The sequence below is a fragment of the Hyaena hyaena genome, unplaced genomic scaffold (genome assembly GCF_003009895.1).
Source record: "Hyaena hyaena isolate Hyena2069 unplaced genomic scaffold, ASM300989v1 scaffold_187, whole genome shotgun sequence".
Taxonomy (NCBI): Eukaryota; Metazoa; Chordata; class Mammalia; order Carnivora; family Hyaenidae; genus Hyaena; species Hyaena hyaena.
Window position 1 is genome coordinate 1412989 of NW_024080820.1, and position 15594 is coordinate 1428582.

General features: G+C 38.8%; 1 protein-coding gene and 1 pseudogene across 3 annotated transcripts in view; one reads left to right on the forward strand and one right to left on the reverse strand.

Annotated features, from left to right (window-relative positions):
* The window catches only part of FRYL (FRY like transcription coactivator), a 262440-nt gene that overhangs the window by 200861 nt on the left and 45985 nt on the right, over positions 1 to 15594 (reverse strand). The gene's annotated exons all lie outside the window — the stretch shown is intronic.
* LOC120237699 lies at positions 9971 to 10836 on the forward strand (annotated as a pseudogene).

Consider the following 15594-nt stretch of genomic DNA (forward strand, 5'->3'; position numbering starts at 1 on the left):
TATTCTTACAGTAAGGAGAAAAATGTTAAGAAAATCATAAGAGAAAATACATTAACCGAACTGTACTCTCTTTATCACAAAAATCCACATATAAGTAGACTAGCACAGTTGAAACCTGTGATGTTCAAGGCCCAACTGGACTTGTATACAATAATGCTTCGTGACTAGGAACTCATTAAATTTCAACTAAAGAAAGAAACCAGACTGCAAGATTCGTAATCTATGAGGGCACATTCTTGCCCTTCTATTAAAATTATTCTGGGAATCTCACAAGGCCTCTTTAAATGATGTAAAAGACCAAAATGATGTAAATGTTCTGACAGCCTTTTAGAATAAGGATGCGATCATTTTCAAATAAATTTAGAATAATCACAGCTCCTATTCACAGTAGCAAAAATAATTATGGAAAATATAAAAATCCAGTAATTTTTTAAATCTGGCAGAGATCTTACAAAGTATGAAAAATCTACTCACATATGATCAAAGGCAGGCAGCAGTTACTCAGATATCTTTTATGTCTGATTGGTAAAAATCACTAATATAAAGAACTTACAATCATCCCTTAAAGAAAACTGATGGTTCATAAAATCTACAGTTTCTGTCACAGTTCAAGTTTTAGAAATTCACTTTTTCCCTTATCTTGGAAATGCTATTAATGGAGTGCATGGGTGGCTCAGTCGTTAAGTGTCCAACTTCCACTCAGGTCATGACCTCACAGTTCATGGGTTCAAGCCCGCATCAGGCTCTATGCTGACAGCTAGCTCAGAGCCTGGAGCCTGTTTCAGATTCCGTATCTCCCTCTCTCTCTGACCCTCCCTTGCTCATACGCTCGCTCGCTCTCTCTGTCTCTCTCTCTCAGAAATAAATAAAACATTAAAACAATTTAAAAAAAAGAAACGCTATTATTTTCACAATTTTTAAAACGCGCTTGCATTTTACCCTTCTGTCATTCTTTTTAACCTTCTCCTAAATTTCAATTTTAAAGAGTAAAGAAACTTATTATGCTGACTAATGTACTCACAGATTACACTCCTATCACCTGCTAAAAAATGCTGTATAATGATAGTGAGGTAAAATAAAGCTTCACTGCAAAAATCTAAATTTCTTGCTGATAAAACAATGTTCTCTGTAGGTAAAATTGTCCACATCATTTTCATTTTACATTTTTATCCAGAAGAGCAGTTGTTATCACACTAGTTGAGCTAATGAAAACAATTAGCAAAATCTTCCATTCAACAATTTAAGGGGAAGTTTTGTACAAGGTTTCATTCATGAATGAAAACAGCATCCAAGCACAACATTTTCTAATATGCTGATGAATGAATATGCATGGTTTATAACTTTCCTATTAAATTTCTATGTTGGCATAGGAAAAAAAAAAGAAATTTAATCCCAAAATTATCACATAAATATTCTCCCTACTCATCTAGATTTAAACACCAAGAGAAAAATGTTAAATTTTTTTTAAAAAATGTTTTATTTCTGATAGAGAGAGACAGCGTAAGCAGGGGAGGGTCAGAGAAAGAGGGAGACACAAAATCTGAAACAGGCTCCAGGTTCTGAGTTAGCCGTCAGCACAGAGCCGATGCAGGGCTCAAACCCACGAACCCTGAGATCATGACCTGAACCAAAGTTGGACGCCCAACCGAGCCACTCCAGTGCCCCGAGAAAATCTTTAAATAAATGTAGAAGCAAACCAGTAAGATAAATCTCACTAAATCTGGAATGTATTCCAACCTCCAAGTTCTATAAATCTTATGCAATGGTTTCTAACTATGCCACACATAAATGTACAGAAATTGCACATTCAACAAATATCTACTGGGCAGACCTACATGCCAGGAACCAGGGACAAAGGAGTGAAATAACCAGACAAAAATCCCCGATCTCCTGTCAGGTTTACACTCGGACAGGGGCTTGAGTTTTTTCCAGTCATTTCTTTTGATAATCTGAAAAAACTGCCGGAGGTCTCTCCTTCCAAAATGCTCATATATACCTAATTTTGCAACCATACAAACCTTTCTAATCCAATCATTAATCATGGGTTAAGAACCCCTGATAAAAATCCTCCTTGTGTTTATTTTCTATATGCCGTTTATAGTAGCTTCATAATTTTACTATCAAGAGTAGAAAGTAGTACTTCTTCTCCATGAAAATATTTACAGCCTTCAAATTTCAATGTAATGTTTTCTATTTATTCCAAATGTATCTCTCACAAATTTTCAGGCTGCCAGATTACCCTTTATCAATATTGGTCTTTCTAGAAAACTCGATCCTAACGTCTTTGGGAGCTTCAAAAGGGAAAATTTCTGATTTCATTAATTATTCTCTAGATCCCCTTAAGTTAAAATCCCCCTCCCCCTGCACAAATCTGTTACTCTTTGAACCAAAGTCACTTACAGAACAGTAAGAACACTTACAGTCTTCTTTGGAAGAAGATATGCTCAAGAGAATGACAATAAAACCTAATTACTTAACAGAAACCATCAGCTAATTAACCGAAACTTTTTGGTTTCACTTGTCACAAAAAGAGAGTGACTCCTTAGAAAAAAACGGGAGTGGGGGACAGAGGGGAAAGTCTTTTTTATTTAAAAATAACAGTTTCTAGGGCCATTACAGTCTCTAATCAATGTGTTGTACCTTTTATATCTATTAGTTTTGAAATTACACAATGGAAATTACAACTAATTATGACCCTGGGGTCCCACTGGGTAAAATACCAAAGAAATTGCATGCAAATTTAATAAGAATATTTTGTAAATTTTTATGAAACACTCTGCAATAAAAAGGTTGCTGGGCTAATCCAAGCTTTAAGTTATTCAGAAAAACAAAACAGTAAATGGCCACAAGGTCATAAAAGTAAATGGCCACAATTTAAACTCCAAAGTTGGTCTTTCCTATTTTTTTCTGCTTACAGTCTCCAACAGGCTTAGAGAGGCTGACTTTTAGAAGAACAACGAAGAAAGCACAAATCTCTTTTGATGATTAGATGACCTACTTCTCCCAAGTGTATAGACCAAAAACATCTTAAGTTTAAGGAGGAATGATCATCTGTCACATGCAATCTCACAATTTGCATCAAAAAGCCCTTAAAATGTTTCATATCCTTTGATCCAATAATTCTACTTCCAAGGTCCTTTTTTTCTAGGAAGATAATCAGAAATGCACATAGATTTATTTATTTGCAAAGATGTTCACTGTACCATTATATCTCTGAGCAGAACGCTGCAGAGAAGGCACAGAACAAAGCACGAGTTGAAAACAATCATCAGGAAAAAAAAAATGGTTTATATATACGATGGAATACTACATGGCAATGAGAAACAATGAAATCTGGCCATGTGTAGCAACATGGATGGACCTTGAGGGTGTTATGCTGAGCGAAATAAGTCAAGCAGAGAAGGACAAATACCATATGTTTGCACGTATAGGAGGATTAAGAGGAACTTAACTGAGGAACAAGGGGGAGAAGAAGGGGGGAAATGGTGGGGGAAAGGAAGAGAGGCAAACCATGAGAGACTCTTGAATGCTGACAAAGACTGAGGACTGATGGATGTGGGGGGTAGGAGGGATGGGCATGGAGGGGGGCACTTGTGGGGATGAGCACTGGGTGTTATGTGGAAACTAATTTGACAATAAACTATTTGTAAAACAAAAAAAAAAAAGAAAGAAAACAATCATCAGGGTTGTGAGTTCAAGACCCACAGCTGGTATAGAAATTACTACAAAAAATAAACTTAAAAAAAGCAAAGAGTAAATGTAGAAGGACAGAATCAAATTGTCAAGGTACTCAATCTCTCCATGCTTCCCTTGTCTCATCTACAAAATAAAGATAATAAAACTTCTTATGGCTATTATGAGAATTAAGTGTAAAAAATGAAAAATGTATGGGGCACCTGAGTGGCTCAGTCAGTTAGTTAAGCATCTGACTCTTGATCTCGGCTCAGATTATGATCTCACACTTGTAGGACTGAGCCCCACATGGGCCTCCGCGCTGAGCTTAGAGCCTGCTTAAGATTCTTACTCCGTCTCTGCCCCTCTCCCCCATTAAGCATACTCTGTCTCTCTCTCTCTCTCTCTCTCTCTCAAAAAGTAAACAAACATTAAAAAAACAAAATAAATCTTAAAAAAAGATGAAAAATGTTAAGTGATTGACACAAAGTATTCAATAATGTTTATTGTTTTTTAACCTAAATCATATACACTGACAGATGTGCAACACTTCAAAAAAAAAAAAAAAGTAATGAAGAAATAAAACCCACTCATACTCATACTAACAGCTAGAGATAGCCACTACTAATTCATGGTAGTATCCGGGTTATCAGGTCTTTCAATATGTACTAGATGCTTTCTAAAATTGGTGTCACATTAGGGGCGCCTGGGTGGCTTAGTCGGTTGGGCGTCCGACTTTCGCTTAGGTCATGATCTCGCGGTTCGTGGGTTCGAGCCCCGCGTCGGGCTGTGTGCTGACTGCCGGCTCAGAGCCTGGAGCCTGTTTCAGTCTGTGACTCTCTCTCTGACCCTCCCCTGCTCACGCTGTCTCTCTCTCTCTCTCTCCTAGAAATAAATAAAAAATATTAAAAAAATAAAATAAAATAAAATTGGTGTCACATTGTATCATTTCTACCAATTACAAAATATTACAATATTTTGCAAATATATTATGTGTATTTAATCATTTCACTATTATTGAGTGAGGTTCTTCACTGCTATAAATAATATTGTAGTAAATATCTTAATTGGCAGTCATTGTACACATCTTTTAATTTCTCTCAAAAAATCTAGAAACAGAATTCCTATCTCAAATAGCATGAAATACACTTGGCTTCAGACCTGTGCAGAATGTAGACGCATCTGATTGTTGAGTTCAACTCATGTCATAAGATCTAGCCCTGCATTGGGCTGTACACTGACATTGTGGAGCCTGCTTAGGACTCTCTCTCTGTCCCTCTCTCTCTCTGCCCCTCCCCTGCTTGGGCTCACTGTCTCTCTCAAAATAAATGAACAAACTTGTTTTTAAAATGCCGATCTGGGGGCGCCTGGGTGGCTCAGTCAGTTAAGCGTCCAACTTCAGCTCAGGTCATGATCTCATGGTTCGTGGGTTCGAGCCCCAAATCAGGCTCTGTGCTGACAGCTAGCTCAGAGCCTGGAGCCTGCTTCAGATTCTGTGTCTCCTTCTCTCTCTGACCCTTCCCTGCTCATGCTGTCTCTCTCTCTCTCTGAGAAATAAATAAAACATTTAAAAAAATAAAAATAAAATGCCGATCTGTTCTTCCTCTACATGCGCACTTAAAAGCTATTAAACGGTTTTTTCATTGTAACCTATTATTTTTTGGTACAACTGTTCATCAGGTATTTTGCTTTCCCATTTAGCCCATTTATAGAATCTCACTTTTCCTTTATATCACTCTAATATTCCAAACACAATTGAAGTGTTCAGAACTTCAGTACCTTCCCCAAAAGGTTGAGTATGCTACTCTATAGGTCAAGAACTGGAAGCCTCTGTCTTTCAGAAATACATCCTGAAATATTCACACATTTCATGACCAAGGGATTGCATCAAAATAACTAGGAACTGGAGAAAAGAGTGAGTAGAGGTAACAAAGACTTGATAAATGGTGAAGCCGAAGAATGGGCACATGAACATTCATTCCACTATTCTCTGTTTAAATATTTTTTAAACTATCTCTGGTAGGAGGAAACTTTAAATCTTTAAAAGATATGATTATTAAAATCAATAAAACAATTATAGTTTAGCTTGTACCTTAGGTCTTACAGAATAACTTAATGATTATCAAAAAACAAAGCAAGACCAAAAATATTTAAGCCAAATTCAAAAGTGAAGTAAACAAGTACAGTATTTAGAATCTCTCAATTACACTTGCCAGTAATTCCCACAGATAAAAACATACTACAATGCCTTTTTCCAAACCATGGCTTCAGCATACCATGCTGATTCTCCAAAACAATATTAGTATTTATATTGTGCATTACAAGAATACAATTATGCCTCTGTATGTGCCCACATGAATATTTGATAAGTAGTTTTATTATGTACGAGTATTAAATAATCCAAATTCTCTTGGTGTTTAAATCACATCTTGGTAGTAAGTTAGGCACATCATAAAACAAAACTGACAGATTAACAGATCCACCAAAGTGGGGTTTTTTTGTACCCAGAGGCAGTGTAATTTAAAAAAAAACAAAAAAACCTACCTCACTGCTTATCTCTTATTCACATGAGCTGTGGTAAAATACCACCTGTGCATATTTCTACCTGTGTAGCAAACAGTTTACCTTGAAGTGAGGTCATAACAGGAGAGCATAAAAAGAGTAAGTCACATATCTAGGGATGATCATATCAGTAGCTGCTTCCCAAGTTTAAAACAAGGGTAAATGGACAGATTAGAGAGATGTTTCCAAACTCTTCATTGCAATAAAAAAAATACATTGTATATAAAGGTGCTTATAATACATTTTATATAACAACCCAGTGTATGTGTGTGTGTGTATGCATACCCACATGATATATTTGAAATAATAATCCACAATACACTTTGATAAATCTCTAAGCTATTTTTAAAAAGGGCTATATTCTAGTCACTACCCACTGAAACAATTTTTGGAATTCATAGTTTTAAATCCCTGGACTTAAAAAAAACAAACAAACAAAAAACCAAACAAACAAACAAAAAAAAATGGCCTGCATCCCCTGCTGCTTACCAGCAAAGCTGGTGGAGGACAGAACTCAACAAGCTACACATTTCATGCCACCCAGTCATCTGCCTGCTTAAACTCCTCTCTCCCCTGCACAGAAAAGGACATTATTCCATGTGTGGGAAGATGGGGAGGAGGGGGGCAGAAGACACGGACAGACTCAACATGCGTGCGCGCACACAACATCCAAGAGAATCTCTTAAAGTTCTTCCTGTTCTAAAATTCTGTGGTTTTGGGGTGTCTGCGTGGCTCAGCTGGTTAGGTGTCCAACTTCGGCTGAGGTCACAATCTCACAGTTTGTGGGTTCAAGTCCCGCAGCAGACTCTCTGCTGACAGCTCGGAGCCTGGAGCCTGCTTCAGATTCTGTGTCTCTCTCTCTCTCTCTCTCTCTCTCTCTCTCTCTCTCTGCCCCTCCCCTGCTCTCACTCTTTCTCTCTTTCTCTCCCAAAAATAAATATTAACCAAAAAAATTTTTTTAATAAATAAATAAAATTCTGTGGTTCTAAGAGTTGGCTCTGAGAGTAGGAGTCCCTAAAGGGTAAGATTCGTCATTACATCTCCCACAGTGCCTAGCAAACTGGCTTTCAAAAAAATACTGAAGCACTAAATAAAGATTAAATTCAACTAATAATATGCAAACTAAGTATAAATGTAAAGGTTTCTGCCATTGAATGTAGGTTTTCTGCACACTATTAAATGTAAAACCCAAAGCTATTGTATATTATTTGAAGACTCAGAAGCACAGAAAAGTTAAAATATTCACTGTGTAAGTATACGTGTACAGAGAATGTCTATGTCACAAATATTCACTGTGTAAGTATACGTGTATATAAAATGTCTATGTCACAAAGCAAATACTGTTTTTGTTACGCTGTCCATAAATGTATAAAAACAATTCACTGTAAAATTATTCTAAAATGCAGAATCAAATTAAACACTAACTTACAGTTTCAATCATAACTTTTTTGCTCTACCTGCTTAATGACATATTATTAATTAAGAAAGAAATGAGCAAGACATAGGCCTAGTACAGACAAAAAACAACAGCAGAGGACAGGACAATATACAGCTTTCAACCAGGATTTCTAGGACTCCAAAGTCCACCAGTTGTTGGCTCAAACGGTCACCTCTGCTTTGTCTTAGAAGGAATCATTTTCTCCAAAATAAATTTCAATGACATCAAAGTTTCTTCCTATATACATTAACTTTCAATAAATTATTACAGTTTAACTGAAGTGGGGGGGTAAAAAAAAAGTCTACATAAAAGATTTCCAAGTCTAAATTCCAATAAAATCTTCAATAAATAAGGACAATAAAGCCAATCCTCACACCTTTTATAGGATATTATAAAATGTCATGTGATGCAGTAAAAGACCCCTTTCTCTTGACAACCTGAAAATCGTAACACAACTCTCACTTTCTTTCCATAAGATGTACCTAAAATTCCTATTACTTTGAGGTTTTGAATTAAATTATGTGGAAAAAAATAGAGAATGTTGTGAAAATACAATTTGTGATTCTTAAATGAGGAAAGTGTTTACAAATATGTTTTCATTACTAAAAGAATAATGTATTTTAGTGAGGAATTCCAAATTTCCGGTTCTGGTTAGTATTTCTCACCTTTTCCCAGGTTTCTAAATTTTAATTACAACTAAAATTAAACGTACCTTGACAAACTTTCATGGAGGAGGATTTGAAATGTCCCTTGGAAGAAATAAAGGAAATAGAGAATTTGTATTTGCAGAGGAGAAAGAAAGAAAAATGGGTATAATGGGAGTGGTACAGGATACAGGATGGAGATTAGCTTATTTAGAGGTTTTTCATTAAGGAATTGCTAGAGAAGATTTTGAACGGTATTTATGGGACCAGTTAACATTGAGGAGTTTCCATTAGCCACAGGGAGATATGAACTTAACGGTGACTAACGGTCAACTCTGAGCTCCCAGAATCTGCACTAAGTGACACCTATACAGACACAGCCGCCACCGTCCAGGAGCTTACACACAAGCCAGAAGAGAGATACGTGTGATGACAAGTTTCAGGTGCTTTAAGAAAAGCTACCTAAACTTGTTCAAGCTACGGTCAGGTAGAGACAATGGAGACAGTCATCAAATTTAAGTGGAAGAGGGGACAGGGACAACCTCACCAAGTAAGTGGGGCTCACAGCCTCTGTTGTCAAAAGACTCACTGAATCACCAATCTACAACCATGTGAATGGTTTGTGCCTCTCTTTGAGGGGCTGGTTAGCTGTTGATTTAAAAAAAAAAAAAAGTTAAGGCTTAATTAACAGGACTATTTCACTATAGGCCCGTGAGCCATAACTTCCCAGTGTGACAGGCTCCAAAGCTGGGTGCTGTCCTGTATCGTCCTAGTTATCCAGCGGTGCCTGGCTGTGTCCCAGAAACGGTTATCTCGGGAATGCCTCCTCCCCATGTTTATGAAAGGAAGCACTGTGTAGGGTATGGTTTATGCTGATTGACAGTTCCTCTCGCTCTAGAAATTTATAAAAGATAATAAGCAATTTATTCAGATCAAAATCCTCTGTATGGAAAATAATGCATTTCAAAGTTAGTAACAAAACAACATTCCAAATGAGTTTGGTCACTATGGGTGGCCATATAGCACATGCCACAAAGCTTAATCCTTCACATTCCAGTACATCCAGTAACTCTACAAGGACTTGCACACAAAAGTCAAAAAGCCCCACCCCACTCCACCAATAGCCTTTATTCTTCACAGCGGTGAGGTCAGTCTAAGTAAATTACAAATATAGAAGGAGAGAAAATTCAGTTCTGGCTCGCTGTACCCAAAGAAACGGTGCCCTAGAAATCCAAATTAATTAAGTAACCAATAATAACAATAACAACCATTAACTACTGAGGGCCTACTATGCACGAGGAAGTAGGTTAGGTGCTTTACATGCATCACTTCGTTTTAACCCCAAGAAACCCATTTTGGTCAATGTTCGACTTTGCAGTTATGGAAACTGACGGAGCTACGAAAGGAATGGAGAGACACTGCTCACCTGGATTCTCTTCTATTCTAAAAGAATAAGCTGGTATATGGAGTTCTAGGAAACAAATTTCTCAAGTTAAAATGCAATTATGATCGCAATATGTATTTTAAAACAAAAGCTAGAGACCTCTCTAAAAGAAGATTTAAACATAGTTAAGGCAAACTGCGTGTTAATTTCATAAAGAAAGAATAAATTTGCCTTATCGAAAGTAAAAAAAAACAAAAACAAAAACAAAACATGGCGGGCAGCCCACTGTGGTAGGAGGGGTCATTAGGAAAAGTGCCTGATACGGAGTCATGCCTCCAGCCTCCCCAAGTCCTCAGAGCTGCCCTGTAGCTGCCTCATTCTTCAAGTGCAGGAGCTGGATGAAATACCAGGAATGGAAGCCAAAGGGACCATCCCAATGTGGCAAAACAAGCCAAACAGGGCTACTCAAAGTGTAGTGAGAAGAACTGGGACCAATGTGCCCCCTGAAGCCAGGTCCCTTGGGCATCCTTTGAGACCCTGTGCCCAACATGCCTGACCTGTGTCAAAAGGATGTGCCTGCCCCCCCATCCCTACTCTGGCTGACATTGGCTGAATTGCTGTGAATGAAGAGGAGATACAGGCCCAGGTCAGAAGCGACACGCAACTCCTGACACACACCTTGAAGCCTAGCCCTGTAATTGTCACACAGCACAATGCCTCAGTGTTTAACCTGCATGGGTCCCAGATGACCAACTTTCTGACCATTCCAGCCCTCCCAGCCCGAGCTGCATCACAGAGCTGCAGGATGAGCTGAAAACCACCTGCACGGCCACATTGCTAAGCAGTGGCAGCTGAGACAGATTTAGTTTCATTAATAACAGATTTCTTATCTCCAGGAAGTTCAAATGTCTCTTCTCCCTTACCTGGTTTTGGATCCTAATTCCACTGTACAACTTCCTTTGCCATTAGTGACATCACCAAGGAGACCAGGGTAGAGGTCTCGGAGCTTCCATCAGTCCCCCTGCTTTGCTCTGCCAGCCCTGACTGCTGCAAACCAGAACACAAAGCTACCCACAGCTCGTCTGAAGAGGATGACTATGTCTCTCTGTCCAAGGCTAGCAGCTTTACCGATATGATGGGGATCCTGAAGGACTTTCACCAGATGGAACAGAGCCAACATCTATCTCTTAGGGAAAAAACCCTTAATGATAACAGAGGTAAGTAATCTGCCTGATAAAGAGTTCAAAATAATGGTCATAAAGATGCTCACCAAACTAGGGAGAAAATGGGAGGAAGAATGGATGAACAAAGAACTCCAACAAAGAGATGAAAAATACACAGAAAAACTAAACAAAAGTTACAGAGCTGATAAACACAATGACTGACCTAAAAAATACACTAGAGGATTTCACCAGCAGACTAGATGACACAGAAGAAAGGATAAGTGAACTCAAAGACAAGGCAGTGGAACTCCTCCAATCAGAGCAGCAAGAAAAAGTAATAGAAAAAAAAAAAAGCAAAGAAAACTTAAGAGACTTCTGGGACAACATTAAATGGACTAGCATTCTCATCACCGGGCTCTCAGAAGAGAAAGAAAGGGACAGAAATCCTGTTTTTGAAAAAACAATCGTTTAAAACATCCCTAACCTGGAGAAAGAAACAGACATCCAGATCCAGGAGGCCCAGTGAGATCCATATAAGATCAACTCAAAGAGACCCTAAACACAGCAAGAGAAAAATAACCTGTTATCTAAAAGGGAACACATTTTTCAGTAGACAGTTTGCAGGCCAGAAGGGAGTTACACAATGTATTCAAAACACTGAAAGATGAAAACTTCCAACCAAGCAGTTATCATTCAGAACTGGAGAGAGTTTTTCAGATGAGCAAAACCCAGAGTTTATCACCACTGAACTGGCCTTACAACAGGCAATGTTAAAATGACCTCTTCAAGCTGAAAAGAGTGTTAATCAGTAATAGGAACACATATCAAAGAATAAATCTCACTGGAAAGATCAATATAATAATAATGAAAATAATGGATTCACCACTTATTATTAAAGTTAAAAGGACAAAAGTAGTAAAACTAACTGATTATAATAGCCAGTTAAGGGATAACTTAGATAAGGGACACACAAGAAAAAAGGATGTTAAGCTTGTCTGGTGCGGATACCACTCACTGCCATGGATGGGCTGCGTTCCACCACTTGGGTGCCGTCTCTAGAGCCAGGACCTTAGTCTTGGCCTCCCATGGGGTGCACAATGCCCACCTTCCAGACGCCTCTAGAAAGGAGCTCTCAGACAAAGCCAACAAACACCACTTCTTACACAGCCTGGTCCTGCTGGGGGTGCCCCCATGGAATACTAACCTCTAGAACCACTTTATTCTCCACCAACTTTTACTTCCAGGCTCTGAGTGGAGACCCTGGTGCCCAGACTTTGGCTCTTGTGGGAAGGACCTGCTCATCTTGGGCTAGTTCTTTGAGTTTCCTTGTACTTAATCTCTGGGTACTTTTTTTTTCTTTTTTTTTTTTTTTTTTTGAGAGTTAGAGCAGGGAGAGTACTAAAAGAGAAAGGGGAAAAAGAAAAAAAGATGTAAAATGTGACATCAAAAGCACGCAGAGGAGGAGTAGAAATGTTGAGCCTCAGAATGCGATCAAACTTAAGTTGGCAACTATTTTATCAACCTAAAATAGAGTTATAGATATAACTTGTTATAGTTAAAGACAAAACCTATAGTAAATACACAAAAGATAAGGAACATAAGCATACCACTAAAGAAAGTCATCAAACTACAAAGGAGGAGAGCAAGAGAAGAACAAAGAAAATCACAAAAACTCCCAGAAAACAATTAACAAAATGGCAATAAGTACATACCTATCAATAATTATACTTTAAATGTAAATGGACTAAATACTACAATCAAAAGACAGAGTGGTTAAATGGACTAAAAAACAAAACCTGTATGCTGCCCACAAGAGACTCCTTTAGACTTAAGAACATACACAGACTGAAAGTGAAGGGACAAAAAAAGATATTTCATCTAAATGGAAACCAAAAGAAAGCCAGGGTAATTATACTTATATATGTAAGAAAAAAATGAAGGGTACCTGGGTGGCTCAGTCAGTTAAGCATCCAACTCTAGATTTCAGCTCAGATCATGATCTCACAGTTCATGAGTTTAAGCCCAAGTTGGGCTCCGCCTGCTTGGGATTTTCTCTCCCTCTCTCTCTGCCCTTACCCTAGTCATATGCACGCACATGTGCACAAGCTCTCTCTCTCTCAAAATTAATACATAAATTTTAGGGGCACCTGGGCAGCCCAGTTGGTTAAGCAACCGACTTCAGCTCAGGTCATGATCTCAGAGTTCGTGGGTTCGAGCCCCGCATCAGGTTCTGTGCTGACAGCTCAGAGCCTGCAGCCTGCTTTAGATTCTGTGTCTCACTCTCTCTGACCCTCCCCCAGTCGTGCTCTGTCTCTCTCTGTCTCAAAAAATAAATAGAACAAAAAATTTTTTTAATAAATAAATATACAAATTCTTTTCAAAAAGAATAAATTGACTTTAGGAACACCTGGATGGCTCTGTCATTTGAGCATCCAACTCTTGATTTCAGCTCAGGTCAGGATCCCAGGGTCGTGGGATTAAGCACTGCATCAGGCTCCATGCTTAGCTCCATGCTTGAGATTCTCTCTCTCTCTCTCTCTCTCTGCTCATCTCCCTCATTCCCAATGTCTCTCTCTCTCTAATACATTTTTTTAATTGTTTTAATGTTTTATTTATTTCTGAGAGAGAAAGAGACAGCGTGAGCAGGAGAGGGTCAGAGAGATAGGGAGACACAGAATCTGAAGCAGGCTCCAGGTTCTGAGCAGTCGTGACAGCACAGAGCCCAACATGGGGCTGAAATCTATGGACCAGGAGATCATGACCTGAGAGGAAGTCAGACGCTTAACTGACTGAGCCACCCAGGCATCCCAGCAGGGGACTTTAATACCCCACTTACATCAATGGATAGATCAGACAGAAAATAAGAAAACATCAACCTTAAATGACATGTTAGACTCAACAGACCTAACAGATATATACAGAACATTTCATCTAAAAGCAACAGGATGTACACTCTCAAGTGTGCATGAAATACCCTCCAGGACAGATCAGGTGAGGCCACAATACAAGTCTGAATACACTTAAGAGGACTGAAATCATATCAAGCATCTTTTCTAACCACAGTGATGTGAAACTAGAAATCCAAAAGAAAACAAGGAAAAAGGAAAGAAACCAGATATCTTTTAGTACAAACAAAAGGTACGGGGAGGAGAAATCAGATTATGGTTAACAAATCACAGATGCATTTTAAGACTAAATTCAATGCACTTCCGTTAATGTAATACTATGAATTTAAAAGTCCAAGAACAACTTCATAAAGTGACATTCTTCTGTTTCAGCCAAAATTCTTAAAATAATCTTTAACTGAAAATGTTTCCCAAAGATGGATGCTCACAGTGTAAACAACAGTGATAATTCAATCGGCTGCAAAATTCGGTGTTAGCAGTCTCTAGTACATTCATAGGGAAAACCTGACACAGTATACGGCTTTCAATGGCCACATCTGTGGTTTAAAATGAAACTTCCTCCCACAGCACTTACATCATCCTTTTTCTCCTAGGCCCCTGTTAGCCTCATTTTCTTTAATCTTGTTTTATGTTAAGACAATATTTGGTCCCTGGCTCCATTTAGTGAAGTGCAGGGTCATCAGAATAATGCCATTGGAATGCTGTCTCTGAACTAACTTCCTAATTTAGGTTATGCTCCTCTTCTTAAGAATTTTACAGGCGCCTGGGTGGTTCAATTGGTTAAGCGTCCAACTTTGGTTCAGGTCATAATCTCATGGTTTGTGGGTTTGAGCCCCACATCAGGCTCCGTGCTGACAGCTCAGAGCCTGAAGCCTGCTTCAGATTCTGTGTCTCCCTCTCTCTCTGCCCTTCCCCTGCTCATGCTCTGTCTCTCTCTCCCCTCAAAATAAATAAAACCATTAAAAAAAAGAAAAAAGAATTTTAATATATCAAAATCGTAATATCCGAATCATAATAAGGCTAGAGGAAAATACTAACTGGCAGATTTATTAGAGTAAAGCACAAAAGGGAAAAAACAATTTAAGCTTTCTAGAAACCTAACACCAGGGAAAGTATAATAAATAAAAATAGACCTAATTCTACTACTGTTGCCGAGCCGGGTGGTTTATCAAGCCAGGTAGTGAAGGACACAAACAGTGAATAAGACAGATCCATGACTCTATGGAATCAACTCATCCAGTTTAGGACCACCTCTCCTTGACTGCCCTACAAGGAGAGCACTGTAGAAAGTTCCAATGTGGTACAGATGGGGCCCACTGCAAAATACTAAGTGCTTATCTTTTAATATGTCAGACTTCTGTATTAAGGCTGTGACTGTATTTGAAACTGGAATCGTCATGTAGGTTTGGAAAGGACAGGAAACAGACATGGCGAGTGCAAAGCTGGGAACTGAGTCACTTCTCCCACCTCATCAGTGTTTTCACCCTCACTACTAGTTACATAAATCCTATGTGGAACGTACTTTTTCACTCAGGACAATTTTATCTCTAAGCCTTTCATAAACCTGTCAAACCATGAGCTACATGAAACATTTTTTTGTTTTATAGGTTCTCAGTTTTAGAAATAAAAACTTACTGGGGCGCCTGGGTGGCTTAGTCGGTTAAGCGTCCGACTTTCCCTTAGGTCATGATCTCGCGGTTCGTGGGTTCGGGCCCCGCGTCGGGCTCTGTGCTGACTGCCAGCTCAGAGCCTGGAGCCTGTTTCAGTCTGTGACTCCCTCTCTCTCTGACCCTCCCCTGCTCACGCTGTCTCTCTCTCTCTCTCC